The sequence below is a fragment of the Paralichthys olivaceus genome, chromosome 24, assembly GCF_024713975.1.
Source record: "Paralichthys olivaceus isolate ysfri-2021 chromosome 24, ASM2471397v2, whole genome shotgun sequence".
In the NCBI taxonomy this organism is placed as follows: domain Eukaryota; kingdom Metazoa; phylum Chordata; class Actinopteri; order Pleuronectiformes; family Paralichthyidae; genus Paralichthys; species Paralichthys olivaceus.
The window spans coordinates 5,979,651-6,001,787 of record NC_091116.1 but is presented as its reverse complement, the minus strand read 5'-3'; the positions used below and the strand labels follow the sequence as shown (position 1 = coordinate 6,001,787).

The following is a 22,137-nucleotide window of genomic DNA, read 5'->3' as shown; positions in this document are numbered from 1 at the left end:
CTTTGATTTTTTTTTTTAACCTTTCTTCACCACCAACTAATAAAGTCAAGACAGTCAGCTGAGCATCCCAATCTACTGCAAACTCGTAAACTGAGAACAATGAAACATACGGATATAATTCCCAAATAACATGTTTGGTCAAGTTACTTAAAATATATTAGAGTGCCATCTAATTATCTTTATGATATTGGTGATAATGCCAAAACGCATCAAAGCTGCAAATGTTGTTTTACTGACAGTCGTCCAGTTTTCACCTTCACAACCTAAATTGAAAGAAATAACTCTGGCAGTGGACTATATTTTTCAAAGCCTGATATAGTTTACTACAATGGCTCCCACTGTGTGTTGTCTCTTTTTTTTTAATCTCCGTTTTGGTTGGTGCTCTGGCTGCCCGCTGTTCCGGCTTCCATCGGCTGCACGGAGGCCGACGTTTTGTTGTAGATGCTGGTGCTGCAGAGCGACATTTAGTGGCAGTGAATGCCATTATTATGTGTATAACCTGTAAGGAAGATTTCTACCTGCCTCCAAGGCTGTGTTACACAACAAAGGGCGATTTGCGTTACCGTCGCACCTCATGAAAACAGCCCACATCCTTGTTGCCAGCAATCGATGATAATGTGTCTGTGCCTGCACGCACACACACTTGAGGAGGTGTGAAATGTGTTTATGAAGCACTAGCTGTGTTTGTGCAGAGTGCTAGTGAAACACATCTGGGTTTTTCAGCCTCCATTCAAATGCAAAACACTTGTGCACACATGCACACAAACACACACACATGCAGTACTCTTCCCTGCCCCCACACTCGACTCAGTAGCACGTACTGACTAGTGCGCCCGTGTTTTACAGCACAGAGGAGGAGAGAGGGGTTATACTGTACATAGGAAATGAAGGGTTTGAAAATGGAAACTATACTGTAATAACTGTAATAAGCTCACAGTGTCAATAAATCCATAACATTTCTCACACAATTCAAAACATTAAGGTTGCAACTGTTTTGATCAGAAACGTGTATAGATCAATACACAATAAAGTATAAAATGTAATCGATTGAAATTGAGATTGAATATTGCATAAAAAGTTTCTTCTTAAAATACTTCTTAACTTATCCCTGTGAGTATGGAGGGAACATGAATAGACAAAGAGATCTACGAATGGATGACCCTTTCAATGATAACAAATAAAAACCTGAAAGGTCACAAAAAAAAACACGTCTCCATGAAGGGTAAATGGCTGAATTATGATGCTGAAAAACGAGCTTCATGAAAAACACTTATTGCATTAGAATACTACATTTGTTTGAGGACAGTTTTGAGGTTCTTGTACTTGAATCATCTATTTTTGTTTCTTCTTTCTTCAATTCAGTTCTCTGTGTGTGAGCTATAGTTGCCAATTAGTTTTTTGGGAAAGAGCTTACATGCGAAAACATCATCATCTTAATGACAACTGGTTAAAGAGGCTTGTTTTTCATTGCATCAGTTGCCATATTTTTTAGTTTTTAGAGACCCATGTAAGCACAGGATATGAATTATACTCCCTCCACTTCTATGATAGTTTTAATCGTAAAGATTGAGTCTTTTGAATTTTGACATAGGTTGAAGCTGCAATATCATCTTACATTCAGTGAATGCAACAAAGTGCTGTTTCTTTCTATCTTTTCCTCTTGTATTTATTTTTCTTCCATTTCTCCCTCTCTCTTTATCCCGGTCTTTCTTGCTCTCTTCCTTTTCTGTCTCATCTAGCATCTGTTTGTCTTCAGCACTGAGGCATCAGGCCTCCCAGGGCTCCTGGCCTTCCAGACTGACACTTCCCGTCCATCTTTTATTCAGCTGCTGCCCAGCAAAGGGCTCCTCCAGACGGGCTGTGCCTTCAGGCGAGCCCAAGGCTTTGACGCCCGACAAGGCCTCTGGAGTGGGGCTCTGCTCTCCACCCAGCTTTCTGGACAAACACACACGCACACAAACACTTACATACACATTCGCACAAAAGCATATTACTCTCATTTGCATACATAGAGCATTATATCTAGAGGGCCATTCATATTGGTCATGTCACCTTTTGTTTTTTATTCATACAAGTAGTTATTCATTTATTGTCACTGTTTTATTCATTTGCTCATGAGAGAGTAGAAGGAGATGGTTTTGTGATGATGCTGAGGAAGTGGAAAATATGTCACTCAAACTGAAAAAGATGCATTTCGAAGATTTTTGAATCTTGTAGCATGGGAAGCAGGAGTAAAAAAAACAAGGAGCGGATCAGGTGTCCAGGGTTGAAGCAGGGTCAGGCAGGGGATGAGGTGAGGCTGTGTTTTGCACAGATGAAGTTTGAGGTCAAACACGCAGAGAGACACATGGTGTCAAGACAAGTGTATGTATCTGACACTGTTTGACATGTTTTCCTTTTCCCGTCTCTTTGTGGGAGGGCAGACAAAAGCCGATACATCCTTGCATTTTAGCGTGTGTGTGTGTGTGTGAGAGACTGGCGATCTACTTAGCCCTGGAGCGGCTCCAAACAGGAAGACTTCAGCCATGGTGTTGAGAAATATTTCCAGGTTAACACAAGGTCAGTGGAGGGACAACAGGAAGTGTTAAGCTGACAGCTGTGTCCATCCATCTCACTCACACACACACACACACACACATATGAAGCGGAACACGCACACAATAGCTGTGCCCAGGGACAGTGAGGAGCCTCCTGGTCTATCGAATGCGTCCTGTTTTCCCTACATGGCACAGAAACAGGGGAGAGAGGGGGGAGAGAGACACACAGGCAAGTGAGCAAAAGAAAGGGAAAGAAGGAAGGGAAGGAGGGAGGGAGAGCCAGAGAATGTAACAGAAGAAAAAAAAAAACGAGAGCAGGAACTGACATACAGTATAGACACATAAGTGAAGGAGGACATTTCTACCTTTGAAGAGAAAGTGATGTGATTTTAGTTTTATTCAATACATGGTGAGAATGTGTGTGTTCCTACCTTCACCTGAGTGTGTGTTCGTGTGTGTCTGCCCGTGCCGTCTTGAGGATACACACAGCTACGCGACAGCCATTGTGTTCAAGCGAGCATATGGTTTCTGACACGTCTCTTTCTAGTGCCATACTGTCTGTCTATACGGCATAATGGCAGCCAAGACAGCAGTCCTTTTTACTGTGACTGAAGGCCCGTTTGAAGGAAAACATGGACGAGCATTAGTGGAAGTTTATTCCCCGGCTTACCGTTTTGGACTCTGTGGACGAAGATGGTTTTAAAAAGTGGATTCGCTTTAAAGGGAAAAAAAAAAGTTTGTGTCTCCAGCTTACTCTTTCTTGATTTCTATTTATACTTGCTGGAACAATGTGATTCTCGCCGGGAATGGGAGATCGGGGAATAATGCCTTCCAAGTGACTTGGAGAGTCAAATAGAAAAAGGAGGAGAGTTTCCTTTCTTATTGTTTTATTCTGGGGATTGGATGGAAAATCCTGGGAATGGTGTTGTTGTAAAAGCAGAAATGATCCAGTGGGGAAATGAAGTTCCTGTGAATTCGCTCAGTCTATCAAAAAATACCCCTTTCCATATTTTCTGTTGCTTTATGTCGCTTAAAATGTATAATAATAATATGTTGACTTAAAATGCCAAACAGAAAAACACTTAATGTAAATCAGAGCATGTTCAGACTTCATATCACAGGCTGGTTATCACAAATATATCTTATAGATTTAAAAAATATAACGCATTCTAAAAAGATGGATGACATGACGGCTCATAAACCCTGCCTCCTCCATGTTTGTGGATGGGTCATGATCTAAACTATAAAGTAAAAGTGAATTTTAGGTAGATTTTATCACCCTGGTTTGGTTTTAGTTTCTTATCTGATGCTACAAAAATGGCGTGAAACGTTGTGATTGACAGCCGAGACTGACTCACAAATGATTTTACGTTATGTGCAGTTAGTATATTTAAATGACCAAAACTTGTGTCTGAATTAAGTAATATATTTAAAATCCTAATCCATTTTGGCATCCCACTTTACATTCTCTCTTAAACAGCAGTATAGTTACTAAACAGGATTTTCGCTTTTTCATGAAAAAAGCTGCCTTCGTCCTTTTTTGATACAAATTGTGCCACGCTCTGTGTCGCACATGTCTTGTTAAACATGTCCCCTTTCAACACTGAAAAAGAATTGATAAGTTTGTTACGCTAACAGCGGTTTGGCAAAGTCACACACGACTGCTGCTAAGACAGGAGAATGGAAGGACATGAAACGGGAGGATAAAAGATGAGGGAACAAGCACACGTCCCAGAGGATGAGAAGAACAAATAAATGGGTTAATCCTCTGGAAAGACGAGAAGAGAGAGCAATGAGTGTAGAAGAAGAGGGAGACATTGTTTGATTGCTGTTCTTCTTAAAAGGTGACACTCTTGACGCCGCAAAGAATGTCCCTGCAGAGTAAACACAAGCAGATGCACTGAAATTAAATACTCTTGGGAGGATGTGACAATGACTGACAAACGAGTGAGTTTATGAAGATAATGAACCTAAAGGGAGGAAAAAGAACAGGAAGAAGGAAGAGCAATGTGAGAGGGGACGTGTGAGGAAGCTGAGAGAGAAGGAGGAAGACAGGAGGAGCTCTCAGGATGTAGTGTGTGTCTTGGAGATGCTTAGACTGGAGGGTTGTTTGGACATGGTCACCGGGGAGATGCCGTAAAGGACCGATGAAGAAATGAAGTGGTGATGAGAACGCTCGCCAGTTTGAATCGTTGAACAAGCAGTGCTGGGAACATTAACCCAATTTACTCAAGGGCTCAAACAGTTCAGTAATTAATCATCAACAGTTTTGATCGTTAAGTTATCATTTGTCATTTATCAAGATAAAAGGCAAAACATTTACTACTTCCAGACCATGAAATCTGAGGAGGAAGAACTTCCAGTCGGACAAAATGAGCCATGGGAAGACGTCATCCTTTTTTTTTTTGAGCAAGCTCATTTAAATGTCGCTCAAAGCACCGCTCTGCCTAATCTCTGCTTCATAGAGATACCAGAAAGATTAAAGACTCTTCAGGCCCTCTCAGAAAGCAAGTTTTTTACTATACATTATAAACAATACATGAATATACATATCAAGATTGTTAAAACACACCTGATGTGCCAAATTGTCTCAAAATGTGTTTCCATGATTCACTTTTACTCCCAAGGCCTCGATACACATGTAAACTCTGTGGCGCACTGGGGGTTCGTCGCAGCGCTCCACGCTCACAGCTCAAAACTGTCCTTGCAAGGTGCGTGCTATTGAAAGGAATGGGTTTTGTGGCGCAGTAGTTCTGTTGGCGTGTTCTATCTGAAAGGATCTTCAATCTTATTCTGGTTTCTAAGCTACAATGGAAATAATTCCTTGCAGCTCTGACGTCCTCATATCTCTTCAGTGGCTGTTTTAGTTCTAGTATTGTTTTTTTTAATGCAATGTAGTTTGTCTGATATAAGCAGATTGTGACTCTTGTCTGCAATCATTTTTATTATTAAGCATTCTTGTTGATTGTCATGTTATAGCCACGATGAATGTGTAAAAATTCTTATCGTTATCCTGAAAATGAATTGAAGATTGCAGGGTTTCTTAGTTTTTAATTCAGGCTCATTTCAGTTAATGCAGAAGGAGGAGATCTGCATGAGACGTCCCAAAACAATCTGGTCGCCTGTCAAGTGGGAATCCCCTGCCTTTGTGCAAGATGCTCCTCCAGTTGGAGGCTTTGCCACCTCTTGACTTCATTTTTTAGCCCTTTGTCAATGACCAGACTCCTGCAGTGTAAAGGAGAAAGAGGAGTATGGAGCGGTAGAAGGGGGAAAAGACAGATGAGGGGGGATTTTGTTCCTCCTGCTGGGATCGGAGTGATTTATCATCAGAAATTTTAAAAAAAGGCATATGCTGAGATCAGCGCCTTCTTGACTCTTAAATACACACATGCCTCTCTCCTCCACATGTCAGAGAACACAAATATCAGTCGTGGTGTCAGGACCGAGTCTGTCCCTTCAGAACACACACACACTGTCGGCATTGTCTATGCCCCATCACCTGCCGTCTCCCACTGATCCGTCTCCCTTTCCATCAATCACATAGTTTCAGGCTTTCAACGCTGCCTCCATTCATCATCCCTTCCTCCTTCCTCAAGCCGCTCTCCTTTTACTTTGTCTCCATCCTTCTGTCCATCTCACTGTCCATCCATCAGTGGGTACAGTGGTAGTGTTTTGACAAGGGCATGGCTACAGTTTAGCCTATACATCATTAGTGCAGGCAGCTCTCTTTAAATGTGAGATAATTTTCTGTTGCAAGTCTTTAAGGTTCACACTGTTGAGCGTAATAAAAGATGTCTATTATTTGCATTATTTTGGGAGGTTGTTTTCACGCCTGTCTGTTTGCAACTTGGTGGAGGAAACTGGAAGAGAAGAATGAATTATATTTCAGTGCCAATCTGGTTAACATCTGGTCAGCATCTGCAGATGGACTCGCAACACATTAATGTGCAAATGAGTCTGTTTGAGTCTCATTATCTAACGTTAATTACATGTGAACTTTACATTGGGTACAAAACAATGTCCTTCAGGCCACCGTAGTGAAGCTGGCAACTTCACACAAAGAAGTGAAAGATAAGTTTTCATCACATCTTCTGCTTAGTTACAGAAATTCAAAAGTTGCCCAAGCTTATGTACTCCAGATGCAAATTGATGATTTAAGAATTTCAGTCAGTTGTTTTTCTTCTTCATCGATGAATTGTGCCACTTTTCAAACTCGCACAACTCATTCAAAGTGCAAAGAGACAGCGAGAAGGAACTTAATTAGCACCCTCTTCCTCTCAAGAGCTCTCTCTTCCTCGCTCTCTCCATTCCTCCTTCACGCCCCTTCCTCAACCCCTGTTCTCCTCTTGCCCTCGCTCCTCTCCTCACACCCAGCCCTTCCTTCCCATCAGCCATCTCACGCGTCACCTCCTTAATCTCTCCCCTTCTCTCTCCCCCATCATTTCCTCCGTCACCTCTGTGGCTCAGACACACACACACACACACACACATACACACCTGCACTATTCATATGCAAACACCCATTAATCACAGGGATATGCACACATACATGGAGACAAGTGCAAAACACAAATGCACAGATTTTCAAAGCAAGAAAACACACATACACACATGGGGGGTTTAAATGCAGACACATATGCACGCACACACACACACACACACACACACACACACACACACACACACACACACACACACATAAATTGGGTAATGGAGGATGATTACGGGCAAGAGGGAGTGGTGGCTAAGACATGACCTCCTGACTCAAGTAACCACTCGGAGCATGACATTCATGCAAACTACTCCAACCTCTCCACAAGAGCTTGATTGCTTCCTGGAGGAGCCGTACGTGTGTGTGTATGTGTGTGTGTACGTTTGTGTGGGTGTGTGGGCAAAGGTGATGAAGAAAAAGGGAGAAAGACAGGGAGAGACAAGAGGTAGAGAGAGAAGCTTTCTTCCATCTCGTCCACCCCTTCTCCTCCTCCTCCTCTCGGCAGAGTACAGTACTTAGCAGAAAATCCTTGATAGCAGCGATCGGCCAATTCAGCCTTTTACCTGAAGTGACCACTTGAAGAAAAATGCAGAAATTGATTAGAAATTAAATTCAGATAGTGTGTGTGTGTGTGTGTGTGCTGGTTGAAGTCAGAGTCAGTCTCTCTTCAGAAGGTATTCAAGGTGTTTTGTACATGTTAAATATAAAGCATAAAAGAATTCAAATCCTGATTTCATTCTCATCTCCACACGACACAGCCTTGTTTCCCTCTTACGAACCTTCTTAATTCTTTACAGTTTCTCCCGAAAGCGAAGACATGCTTAAAAATGGCCGGAAATGCCTTGTGTAAGTCAAAAAGGTCCAGAGCCTGCATGTGAAACCAAAAATGTTTTTATTTAAGTCTTCATTTTGTTTGTCTGTCAGGAGTAGTGTAGTAATTTAGAGTATTTTACCCAAAACGTAGGCAGGCACAAAGAAACTAAGGTATCCAAAACTCAGGAAACACCAGGGAACATGGCAGGAACACAACAGAGGAACTGACAACCAGGACTGGGCAGCTCAGAGACTAAATACGCAAGGGAGGAAGAGATAACTGGGCACAGGTGAAACACATTTGAATGAGGGAAACAATCACTAAAGCAGGAAATTTCAGACAATAACACAAATGCAAGAACGAAAGACTTTAGAATAACTCAACTACTGAGTCTCAGCCGTCCTTCTGAAATGACACTTCTTATTCCTCATGGTAATTGGTCAGGCTCTGTATATTTTCTCTAGTATTTCTGATGGTACATGTTGTTCGCCTCCCGCTTATATAACGCAGCTCTATTTAAGAAGTGGTGACAGAACGAGATTCACAATAGCTTAAGTGCAAAAATGTATTGTCAGCTAGAGCAGCAGGCGAATCACTGAAAGATTATTTTCTTAAGCTGACTTCCATGTATTATGAATTGTGAAGGGCAGCAATTTAAAAACTGTAGAGTGTTAACTGCACATTAAGCTTTTTGTTAACTGTAGGAATATGGAACGGGCAATTGAACAAGTGAGTTACCTGCAACAACAGAACCCTGAAACCACGCTACCACTGCTGCACAAAGAACTGTTCACCTGTTGAATTCAAAGCTCAGTGAAGCTCCACTCAGCAGGCAGAACAGTGGACTGGAGAATCAGTTGTAGTTGCACGACAACATTACTTACGTTGATGAGTCCCAGCCACCGTTATATTTATTTTGAACGAATCCAAGTCACACGGAATTTGACACTTCCTTGGACCCGTAAACAATACGGTTCTGGAGATATTCGTTCCACATACAGACAGAGATTTCTGGAATTATTCGATGGAGAGATACCAAACAATTGCAGCATTCAACACTTCTGCCTTGTTGGTTGCCCTCTCCCAGTTCCAACATCATTCCATCCACTGCATCGAGTTACATTTTCATTTCAGTGCTTAATCACCTAAATCATGCAACTTCAGATTCTGTGCTGTTTTCCCAACATGTTTATTCCTGCAAACATCGAGCACGTCATGTCCATGTTGAATATTTATTTATACCACAGTGTGCGTGCAGTCAAGGTCAAAGAGTGTTTTTTTATGAGTTGAGTACACATGGGCATATGGGATAATGGAAAAATGGCTCTTAGGTCTGTCAAAGGAATATAATGTTTGACTGCATACACACATATACACAAACTGTTGATAAGTTAAGCCTAGTTGTAACAATAATTATTAATAGATGCAGATTTTTTGACTGAGCTCCTCGGCTGATGCTTACATTGATTTAAAAAAAAGCAAAGCACAGATGAAATAATAATAATCATCATTAGGTAAATAATTGTGAACAACAATGAAACACTGAAGAACAGGGGGATAAGGGATGGGAAGATGACAGAAATACAAAGTGATGATGAGCGAGAACCGAGGAGCACGGGAGAGGCAAGGTGAGGAGAGAGGAGGCGAGGGAGGTGGATGGCAAGTGAGATAGGGGGAGATGAGAAGAGCGATAGCACGATGGACGCCTGAAGGACGCGTGTACTTCGATAAAAGATATCATCGCAGAAGATGCTATCGCTTTTCCTATCGGTCGGCGCCACACTGTTAATGGACAGAAAATAGAGAAGCGTGTGTGTGTTTTCTATAAAGACGTGTATAAGTGTTTCCTGTCACAATGACGTTGTCCGTGTCAACTTTTGAGCCTCCTCTACCTCGCTATTTCACTTTTTATTCACCCTACATCTGTCTTTTTCCTGCCGAACCAGCTTTCAAGCCATTATGTGGCTATTATATCACAAATGACTCATTCCAGAGAACAAGAGAATGTGCAAGAGTGGAAGAGGGAGGGAATTATCTAATTGAATGAAATCATTTCTCCAAGTTGGCAAACTGGTTCAAGTGCTATTAAGTTGTTCATGGGCTCGCATTAGCTCCATGTCGCTCTCTGAAAATGTTGGTGGTTGCGGGTAACAAAAGAAAATTGTCACTGGCTAGATGTGTTTGGGGGCTCATCAGACCCTTTCACGCTGGGACGCACACACACACGCATGCACGTACACACACACACACTCGGGCACATCCATCAGCCAATCATGTGGACAGATGGGTCATCAGCTCCCTAATTGTGTGATTGGCTGAAATCAGCAGCAAAGGATGCGCCGGACGGTTGGATGACACATTAGGTGTCTTTCCATGTAAACAGGGAATTTGTGTATCTGTGTGCGAGAATGTTTTTCGATTGTGTGCAAATTCACAAGTCTCCTCTTTCTGTGGCTCCGTGCGACGAAATCCAAAGTGACAACGTCAGAAAGAAACACAGAACAAAAAGATTTTTTTTTAAATGGAGAGGACTCTTTTCTATTCCTCCACCACGTGGATCATAAAGGAGTAGATAATAGATATGTTGGCTCCCCTGACTTGTGTGTATGTGTGTGCTCATTTTTTTTGTCCTTGGCGGAGATGGCGCCAAAACACATTAGAGCACATCTGTCCACTCCATACCCTCTCCTCATCCTCCTCATCCCCATTTTGAAGAGCGCACTCTCTCTTTATCTCTCTATCCACCCATCCATCCATCCATCTATCCCTCCATCCAAAACTTTTCTCCAGTAATTTAATCAGTTTAAATTGTCTTTGTATATCAGCATGGAGGGACTTCTCTCTTATTTTCCCTCTTTTTCTCTTGCTTTTTTTCTCCTCTGCCTCTTCATTGCTCCTCTCTCCTTTGAGAACGATAGTGTGATGCATGGTTATGATGTGTAGCAGTGCCGACTGATTACTGGCTTCCAAACGATGGCTTCATTCATGATGGACAGGGGTCACAAATATGTGTTATTCTGTGGTTTAACTGAATTCAGCTGTGTATTAGTACTTTGTGGTGTATTTGCATCAGTGGGCGCAAGTAGATGTGTATCATGCGACATCAAAACCATCCATCAGTTTTCCTCCTTTATTTCCTACTTAATCATTTTTAATTTATGTTTCTAATTAATTTTTTTATTCTCTGACTATTCTAAAATTTCCTGTAAGTTACCACAAGAAAAAGTTACACTACATGAAACAAATTGCAGTCAGTTAAAATTTGGAATAGTACAATTTAATTTTGATATAAGGTAATATTACCATTTTTGCTCTCTGTGATGTGATTGGACCATTTTCTCCTGCAAATTTTACAAACGGACTAAATATCTCAATGATAGATGTATGATTTCCCTGATAAAATCTATGTCAGATACGCAAGACATGTGTGTGTTGCCTTCATTTTTCTGTTGGAAACAGGTCAGTCAGCCTTGAGATTATTGATCTGTCTTTTACTCATGAGTCTCATCTACGATAAGTACAATTTACTGGAGGGATTACTTTATCCAATTGATGTCTGTGGAAACATACACACTTGCTCCTGAAATGAGTGTGCTCGCTTTAAAGTGTGTCTGTCCATCATTTCTTTTTCACTGATCCCTCTTTTAGTCTTCCTCTCCGTCACTGTGTCATTATTTTAGATGTTTAATTTATATGCTGCTACATCTAATTTAATGTTTTTCTGTCTATCTTTCTTTCTCTTTCTCCTCCTCGCTCCCTGTGTCGCCTCATAATTAAAGTGCACTGATATATAATTACTGTGCATATTTACCTCGAGTCCCATCTCAGTGAATGGGAGGCCTCTCCCCCTCTTTTGTGGCTCTGCATTATCAAATGTTATTATTTGCATCCCGTTCAGCTTCTCAACCATCCACTCATTAAGTCTGCGGCTTTGAGAAAATTAACAACCCCATATGCATATTTAAAATAGGAAAAAAAAAGGCTTGCGACTATGCATGGGCAGTATGTGAGTGTGTGGGATTGCGTGTAATCAGAACTGTGTGTGTTCTCAGGAGCATGTGATAACATCTTCATTTCCCTCTCTGCTGTCAATAAATGCACCATCAATACACTGCTTGCACCAATGGCAGTATTCAAGGAAACTTCAAGTTCATTTCAAATTTCACAATAGTAAGTAGTGAATATTCCTTTAAAAACTGCAGTGATAGATTAATAGAAAGGTGTTGACCTTGGTTTGGTCCTAAACAGACATAGCTGTGCCTTTATGCAAATTGTTGCAGTCTAATAAAAAGTCACCAATAGCAGGAAAAAAAACTAATTAACTTTTTTTTTTTTTTATCCTCGATGCTTATTCAATTAAAGGAAGATGACCAACTTTAAATAGTTGGATCTAGATTTTTTATGGTTTCTTTTCAAATTCCTTAATTGCTCTTCGATCACTTTGAAAGAAACCTGTATTTGGACGGAGGTCATCTTTTATTGAACTTTTCTCTGATGCCACAAGAGATGGAAAAATTTGTCTTTTGTGTGTGTTCCTGGAAATAGAAAAAGAGAGTGAGAGTAAAGCCAGAGAGTAAAAGAAAACAAGTGTATTTAATGAGTTTTTATTTATATTTACTCAGTTTTTTGGGCTAGTAAGTTTAGTGGCTTCCAAACCTCAGAAGGGAAAACATGCACTTATATTTTAAAATAAAATTGGGTAACATTCTCATGTGAAATAGATAAGACAGCCAACGTCTTGATGGGACTAACCAATGTCTAGTTGGGACTAACCATAGTCTAGATGGGATTAACCAACATCTTAAAAAAACTAACCAAAATCTAGACAGGACTAACCAAAATTAAAAATTCACGGTACATCTCTTCTTCTTGGTATTTATAATTAACAATAGTTGAGTCATATGTTAAAAAAAGATTATAAAACCAAAGTCAATTAATTCTGCCTTACATTCGTGTATCAAACAGAATCATGTTTTCATATATTCACGGCATCCATGTACATGAAACCTAAAGAATGATTGTGGTCAAAGTTTCGCGACCAAGCCACTGAAGGTTAAGTTTAAGGAAAGCTGTCGGCCATGATTTGATAAAAACACATAAATAAAATGATATAAATGTCAGTGTTGAAGGTACCTCGACCTTAACGGCGTCAGCTTTCCTTGTATTATTTATTAGTCACCCTATACCCGACCAATGAACATTAATCATTATGCAGAAAAGTTGCATAGAAACGAAACATCGATTTCTGCTTTTGAATTCTTCCAAATATAAGTGTGATGTATGAAGTTTGAAGGAGAAATGTAAGGACGAGACATAAAGTTTGAAGAGGTGTAGTTACTGCTGTCTCAGGGTCAGTATGTGGAGACTTACTGCTCTCGACCCTGCACCACATCAGACACACACATACAGTCACAAAATCACTTGCACGCACTCTTGACCCTGCAGACATAAAGTACATATTCCACCACACCAACACAGATAACTCTTGACCCTGATGCAGATTAAAGCCAGTTGGTGTTTTGTCGGCCAGTCAGACAGTTTAATTAAATCACCTCAGCGACTTGGAGAGTCAAAGAAGGAAGATTAGCGGTGTTGGTTTGAAGACACGGGGGCCATGGTGTAGTTGTGTGGCAGAGAAAGAAAAGAGAAGTGGGTCCAAAGAGGAAAGAAAACTAGAAAAATTGTGGAAATGTACAATGTAACATCAGACAGGAAGAAAATGAAAAGCTCTGCAAATGAATACACACTCCAAGGAGACAGGAGTACGATAAGTGTTTAGTTTGTTTGGGGAAGGCACAGACAGACGGGCATACAGCATACATTTCCATCCTGATTATGCAGCGTCTATTGTCCGATGGCTTGCTAATTATTGCGAAGCACAGTGCTCTGCTCTTCAGAAACCATTATGAAGCTCAGATAAGAAGTCTGACCTCTTTCTGTCTGCCAGACCTGTTGAGTTCTTACAATGAGAGGGGGTGGGGATGGTTAGAGGGGAGTGGAGGGGAAGGGGTCTTATGTGGCTCTGAAGAAACGGAAGAGGGGAGGTCAAAGTGAGGGGGGAGGTGGGTGCAGAATGGACGGATGAGAAGAACGAGGGTTTTGATATAAAAGAAGTCAGTGAGAAATAAGCAGTTTAGTGCTTTTGTTTGTGACCCCTGAGTTTAATTCTGACTAATATACTATTCTTACTAAATTATACTATATGATGCTATATCATGCTGTACGATACAATATAAAGTATATGCTATACAGTTATATTTACTGTACTGTACTGTACTATACTCAACTATGCTATGCTATACAATGATATAATTAACAATATAATATTATATATACTATACTATGCTGTACTATTCCATATAAAGTATACTATGCTATGAGACACTATATAAATGATACAGTACTATATACTATAAAATACTTTACAATAATACTGTAATAATAATAATATTTTCTCCAAAAAGGCCTTTTAAAAAGTTAGTCTCCTTTATGACATGTTTGCAGTATGTTGACTAATGCAGACAAACTGAACAGAAAACCTTTATGATGGATGTGGACAAATTAGAATTTTGGTTTTACTCATGTAGACTTAATCTTAATGCTATTTTCACTGTTTCCCATTATTTAAGATATAAAAACATTACACCGTCCTGAGTTTGCTACACGAGCCGGATGTGATCACTTTGAATCTTGAAGCTGAGCTCCTGTGTTGTATTGTCTCATACACACACCATAAAGCAGCCCATTTAGACGAATGTCACCACCACATATTGTTCTCTCCCAAGGCTAATGCAATGTGTGTGCATGAGAGAGACAGAGAGGGGAGGGGGATAATAGTATTGTTGGTAATGGATGTGGAGGGCTTAAAATTGGATGTTATTAGGACTACAAGGTTTTACTACATACTTTACATGGACACACTGGAATGGAAAGATGGGTCAGTGGGAGTTTGGGTTTTGAAAGTGTACAGGATTTAAAAACCAGGGTTGTTTCAAGAGGAACACTCGAGTCATCAACCAATAAGTAAAGTGTTTGCAGTTACAGGCTGAAGTCCCAATGAAATATGAAATATTGGTCATTAGATAAGCTATTCCTCAAAATTCAATATATTAGTATATATATAATATAATATAATATAAATATAGGATATTTGTGTCTTTCCTGTCCCTGTTATTGCTGGTCAATAGTTAAGGATTCATCTTTTTAAATTAACCCTTTATTTCCATTCATCCATCCATTATCTACACGTCTTATCCTTTAATAAGGGCCTTAGGGGCTAGAGCCAAAACCTTTAGGTCCATTTCATTGTTGCTCTTGAGCTTTCAGGCATATCACATGGTCCTCATCAGCAGATTTATTGTCTTGATTGTGATGGAACTGAAGATTTAAAGATGTTTCCTGATTCTGGGCACCTGTTGGACTTCTTAAAATCCCTTTATAATGATGCAAAGTCAACTCAGAGGTAAAATTATCCAGGATTTTTTACCAAAAAACACAAAATACTGATTATAATGAAGCAGGAAAAAGGGAGCTTGAGTGGAAAAGACCTGGACGCCGTTTTTGCAGATTAAAATGTTCTTTCTCTCAAGCTTGTTAAATATTTTGCAGCCCACTTGACTGATCCTTTGACCCTGAGTTTGGGAACCAGTAAAATGATTCAATGGAAGTTCAAAAGTTGTTGTTGAGCCACAAAACACCAATTGACAATAAATATGAAAGTCCAAGCTACGGAACAGCTGCAAATGGACCTTAAGGTTGATGCATGTCAATGTTTAACTAGATTTGTTTTGTGCAGAAATCAGGTGGATAACTGCAAACTTGCACAAATGCATAATGTAAGATAATTCTGCCGGCATAAAGCGAAAACACGCACAGCAGCTTCTTTGGGTTTAGAGTATAAAACTATGATTTAACAAAGAAAAGTGAGCAGCCACATGGAGGATTGTGATCTTTTGTAACCTAGATGTGTTGCTAACTGAATTCTTTGAAAAGAATGGGGGAGAGCGTGTGCACCCCTTTAAGTCAAGCATGAAAGATCAACACTGTTATTCTGTGGATTTTTGGAATGCACCAGTTTGAAATTGGAATATCTACACAGATCTGGATTTAGATAATGAACCTCTATGGCTACATTCTGTAGATTTTTGCAGGTTTAATGTGGAAAAAAGAAGAAGTGTAGTAGGAGAGAGTCAGAGAAAGAAACAAGGCATTGGCAATAGAGAGATCAGATGAGGTGAGGATGATTGGGAAGATGTGGAAAAAAGCGGAAGGACGGAGTGATGAGAGGGGAGGACTGGGGAGGGAAGTAATCAAAGAGCTGGAGGGAGACTGGAAGATGCTGACAAAAGGAAGGGACGGGAGGAGGAGGAGAAATGGGAGCGGACAAAAGAAATAAGTGAACACACTCCCGAGGAGGTGACAGAGGTAGATGGAGAACAAAACGGAGACAAAGTTTTGTTAGAAAAGATTTGAATAAACCACGAGGCACACACACACTAGTTGTAATGCCTCTTCAGATCAGGACACGGTCACTCCTTTTGGAATAAATGAATAGTAATTGATTGGAGCAAGAACAGAACATAAAGCCCAGTGTGGCTCCTTCAACACCCACTAATCTACCTAGGAGGGTATGAGCACCCTACGTAGGTGTGTGTTTTTTGTCTTAAGTATCAGTCTCCAGTGTGTTAGCGCAGTGAATAGAAATTGTTTGACAGGCAGATATTAGGCCGTCATGGCCAACATGAATAAAAGAGACTCAGGTAGCAAGAAACATAAAACAGTCATTAATGTACGCAGCCCACTCTCCCCTGGAGGAGACAAAGACACACATGTTCGCGGCGCAACTCTTGCAGCCAAAGGCACCGACTGACAGACGGACGCGGTCTGGGGCCAGAGGTCACCCGTGTTTCTTTTACCGTCAATCACAAAAGGGATAATAGCAAGGATTGAAAAGATTGTAAATTATAGGAGAGACTCTGAAATTAATCCCTTAGATGACACACAATCAATTCATATATAAATCTATAGACGCCTGTTTTTCACACTCACACACACAGGTAGAGAACATGTTACAGGATGCTACATTATTAAGTGAAATAGAAACTGAAAAGTAACATATTTTGATAACAACAGCTATTTGGTTGCTGATCGAATCTAACGATGGATAGTGAGGATCCACAATTTGCTGATTTGTGCCCAACCAGGGGAAAAAAATATGAAATTTTACATGCTATCATCTTATCATCACTTTTTTTATTGTTTGATTGCGTTTTTCCCTGACAGATTCCACATCCTCTCAAGTTTCGTGGAAATCCACTCTGTTGTTTTTATGTAATCTTGCTTAAAAACTCATCGGTGGAAGTAATGACCTGAGAGGTGTAACATGCTCTGTGGAACTGAGGGGAAGTTAAGAGTCCTCCGATTCTCTGAGGATTTATCTGTACATGTCACCCGTTTAACATACATACAGTCATTTGTAGAAAAGTATTGATTATGGCACTTTTAGAGACCATCATCTCTATCAAAGTAGATGGAACCAGTGGATTCCAGATCCTCATTTTTGAAGCTCTATTCCGTGCATCTCTTGGAGGCTGCAGAGGGCGTTTTCATTATTGTTACTCTTTAATATGTCTTGAGGCGGTCACCTGTCACTGTGCACCGATGGCAGCAGTCTATTAAATGATGCATGCGGCGAATGGTGACCGGCGACGTGCAATCAAGCAACAGTTTTTTGTTTTTTTTTAATCCCTGGATGGGAATCATAAATAACACAACAAGTAAATAATGTGCATGTGTGCACGCTGAATAATAAGTGTTGTGATTTGTTGTTTATTGTGTTTGCTGACTAAGAATGTGACGCTTAAGGTGGATGAAAAGGTGAAAGGCCAAATATGGGGTGGAGGAGAGAAAGGGGAAATGATGGAATTGTATAAGAAAGAAGTGAAGATACTGTAAGTGGAGGGCAGCGGAAGGAGACGAGTTTCAGATTTTAAAATGTGAGCAAAATAAGAAAAGAACATTTGATGGAGCAAAAACAAAAATGTTCCTCCTCCTTTGCTTGTTGATAATTTTGCAATCTTCTTGTGACCCCCAGGTTTAAAACCAGTAAAATGATTCAAGGGACATTCACATTTGTTGTTGACCTTGAATCACCGAATTGAACACCAATTGACAGCAAATACCAAAGTCCATTCAGTGACTGCAACATCTACAGAACAGCCACAAATGGAAAACACTGTCATTGGAAAGACAGAAAGAAGAGAAGTGATATGAAGGGACACATGGAGATTAAAAACAAATACCCTCCGTAATTAAGCTGATTTTTGTTTTTATAACGGAAGCATTTTCATAACGTGTCCCTTCAGGAGACCCATAGTTCCCCCACAATGCTCTCTTCTAAACCCAGAGGCTACACCTGAGGAGGGACAACTGTGTGTGACAGTGTGTGTGTATGTGAGTGTGAGAGAGAAAAAGAGGGAGGGAGAGTGTGTGTGTTACGAGGTGTTTACTGTCCATATTGGGGACAGTCCAACTGGCAAAGTAAAATGGCAGCCGAAATGAGCCCACCACACACACACACACGAGCGCGTGCGCATACATTGAGAGTAAATCAAAAGAAGTTATGTTGTGATGTGCTGTGCAGTAACTGGCAGCAGAGGCGGCCTTTAAATTAAAAAAAAATCTTCAGATGATTATATTCAGTCTTTTTCTTCACCTGGCGATTTCCTGTGTTCGCCGAGGTGGCACGTGTTCATGTTGCATTCTGGTCTGTTGAGGCCTCCGTTAGTGATTAGAAACTTGCTCTGACACTGATATTCAAATAACATTGATATTCTGGAGAGAAATGGTTCAGCACAGTGCAGATGCTTGGAAACACTTTGGCGACACATCAACATGCAGCCCGTCCTCCTGTGACCATCAGTTTCCCCGTCTTCACGTACGACTCCACATTAAGTCCCCCCCCCCCACCCCCCCCCACCCCACACACACACACACACACACACACACACACACTGTGTATCTGTCTATCTGTGAATAAGGGCCTATCTGGAGTGGACTGCGGGGTACTTAAGGCTATCTGCAGCTAATTCAAGATATGTGAAATTGAAGGGAGATATGACATGAGTGGAGAGAGGGAGTGAGAGTGAGCAAAGGGTAAAACACAAGGAGAAAGAGGGAAAAGGACAGAGAGAGTAAGAGAGAGAGAGAGAGAGAGAGATGAAACAAGACTAGGTCCAAACCTAGAATATGTGCAAAACTGAGGATTTTTCTAGAACTGCAATTTGCCGATTCGGATATTCTTGACTTTTGCATTCGCTCCCTCTTTCCTTCAATCTGTTCTCACATATGTAGTATTCCACTAAACATCATCCACCTTTTCATCCATCCATCCATCCAAAAACCTTCACATGTGTGGGCTGTGTGGGGGGGGGGGGGACGCTGATGTTCCTGGGAGAACATGCAAACTCCACATAGAAAGACACCCAGCCTGGCTCAGAATCGAACCTTCTTGCTGTGAGGTGACCATGCACCACAGTTCGGTCACCCCTGTAAGATTGATATGTTTTTTTGTATTTGTCGTCAATGGATGGATCAAGTGTAAAAATAGTGACTGAAACATTAAGACGACACATTAACCTGCAATCACTTCCAATCCATTTCCATGCTGCTGCTCTGAAATCACTGCGCCGCTGAACTCTATATTCTATAGCTGAAACAAAATTGAACTGAAAAGTCATTAAATGCAGCAATAAACAGCCCCTGCTGATGTACTAGTGAGAAACATTTGAGGAAACTTCACCACAAACTGAGCTGTGTTGTGCATTCAGTCAGTCAGTCACAGACATTGAGCAAAGAGAAAGGGACGTCTTGGAAAAGCTTTCAGATAAATGTAGAAATGATAAAGCACAAGGACAGAAAATGTATATTGTGTGTGTGTGTGTGTGTGTGTGTGTGTGTGTGACTTTGAGGTCCAGTCCTTGGCACACAGATGCCCCTCCATTATCTGCCTGTCTTCATCCGCTCAACCTACTCTGCCTCGGGCAACTCTCTACTTTAAAGAGCTGTCCAACGGAAACACGCACACGCACACGCACACGCACACGCACACACACACAGACACTTCCTCGCTCCAAGTTCCAGTGGGGCAGGGTGGCTTGGCATGGAAGAGCTTGGCTAACAGCTTGCAAGAGTAAGGTGACATTTCTCTGTATGCAGTGTGTGTGTGTGTGTGTGTTGTGTGTGTGTGTGTGTGTGTGTGTGTGTGTGTGTGTGTGTGTGTGTGTGTGTTCGTGTGTGTGTGCTTGAACCATGTGTGTCCAAGTTTCTACTTTTATGTTTGAGCGTCTGAATCGCAGGTTCAGAGTTTTCCAAGTGTTTTTTATATTTCTTTATAAAATGATCACAACTCAAGGTCCGCCACTTCCAAACAGTAAAAAATAAAATCCATTTGCGTATGTTATGTTGTAATTGAGATGTCAGATATCTTCCTGTTGACTTTGCAAGTGGTCTTGCAGATCCATTAGAATATATAGTTTTCAACTATTTTACCGAAGTAAGTGGTTTACAAGAGTCTTTCTGCTCTGACAAGATTTGTTGTTAAGGTTTAAATGTTTGTTTGATGAGGTTACAAGAGGATGTAATGAATAAAAAGTGCTGTGTGTGAGTGTGTGTGTGTGCGTGTGTGTGCGTGCGTCTTTGCGTGTGTCTTTGCGTGTGCATGCCCCTATCAACCAATCAACAGTGCACCTTGAAGACACAGCAGATAAGGGAGGAGATAGTCTCACCTTGTTTATTTAACACACACACACGTTCACGCTGCTACATTCCTCTTTGACCTGAGGCTTTTACAAGCTTTTCTTTTTTTTTTAATAACTTCAGAGTGACTAAAAGGCTGTTATTTTGTGGCTGATGTGCTGAATAAATTAATTAGAAAACACAAAACGAGTTCAGCCTCTGGCTCCTCTCCAGTTTCTCATCGGCGATGAAAGACGAAGCAGGTTGACTTTGACTTTGTTGTGGATTAGAGATCCCAGTGGGAATCAGAAACACTTCACTTAACCACATGACAAATGTTACTGGTGCAGAGATAAAGCAAATAAAAGAGCGATACAGCCAATAGACTAGGAAATCCATGCAAGCAAAAATATATCTGAGTGCAAGCACACAGTTTGAGCAGAAGCAGAACAAATTTAATTGCAAACGGGAGCTATTTGAGTGCAAGAGCAGGGTTTTGATGAAAAGTAATGCACAATCTGAACATTCAACAAGTCATGTGCTCGAACTGAAAGACCACGCTCTATATTTGCAAAAATTCCCTTTTCACTTTGTCATTAAGCGATATTGAGTGTAGATTGACGACAATCTAGCTGCAATATAACATGTGATGATGTGCTTTATCTGTTTTACTCCACTTTTTTATTTTGTTAAATATCAGTCCATTTATTTCTTACTCCATTTTGTTTGGTTATTAGTTTGCCTTGTGTATCTCTGTGTGAACTGGACCTTCGACAGCTGAATAAGAAAAAAACTGACAAAGCTCGTCCCAGCTCTTTATTATATTTCCCATTCCTGCAAAACAAAATATCCTTAAGAGCATTTACCTTATTGTTGGTTTTTATGTGGACAATTTGTCTGTGATTACACACTACAATCGTCATTGTATCTTTGTGTGTGTGTGTGTGTGTGTGGTGATTATGTGAGCCATTAGCTGCTAAGTGGACGACAGTGTCTGGCAGCGTGCCCAGTCTGTTCCCTCTGGAGGGATGAGCACGTCTTAAGACCGAGAGAAGGAGCAGCACTCTGTCAATGTTTGGTTTCTGCTGAGTGTGTGTTTGTGTGTGTGAGAGAGAGAGAGAGAGAGTGTCGTCTAGAGATTTGAAAATGAGAGAATCCAGCATTGTTTGTTCTGCTAACAGATTATTACGTTTTATTGTCACTAAAAAGGTTCAGTTGTATTTTCCAAGGACACAACAGCACATTATCACTCTTTATTTACTGACTCCAGATGCATATAATAACTATCACTGGTAAAAAGGGACAAAAGTACAGATACCAGATCTTATATTATCTATTATTAGAATATATCCTCCTAAAGTAACCAAACTACTGTTCCCACCCACCAGGCACATCAGGGTGATTAAATCTAAAGGTTAAAGAAGCATTTGAAAAACTTCTATATCAGTTCTGGTAAAAAATGAATAAATGTGCCCACAGATACATCGATTTAACTCGTCTAATTTTAATTCTAATAGTGTATTGAGGTTATATTTATTTCTTTAAGTGTGAGTTCCCAT

The 22,137-nt window shown here is 40.6% G+C and overlaps 1 long non-coding RNA gene across 2 annotated transcripts in view; it reads left to right on the top strand.

Annotated features, from left to right (window-relative positions):
• The window catches only part of LOC109640200 (uncharacterized), a 156,598-nt gene that overhangs the window by 106,734 nt on the left and 27,727 nt on the right, over positions 1–22,137 (top strand). The window lies entirely within an intron of this gene.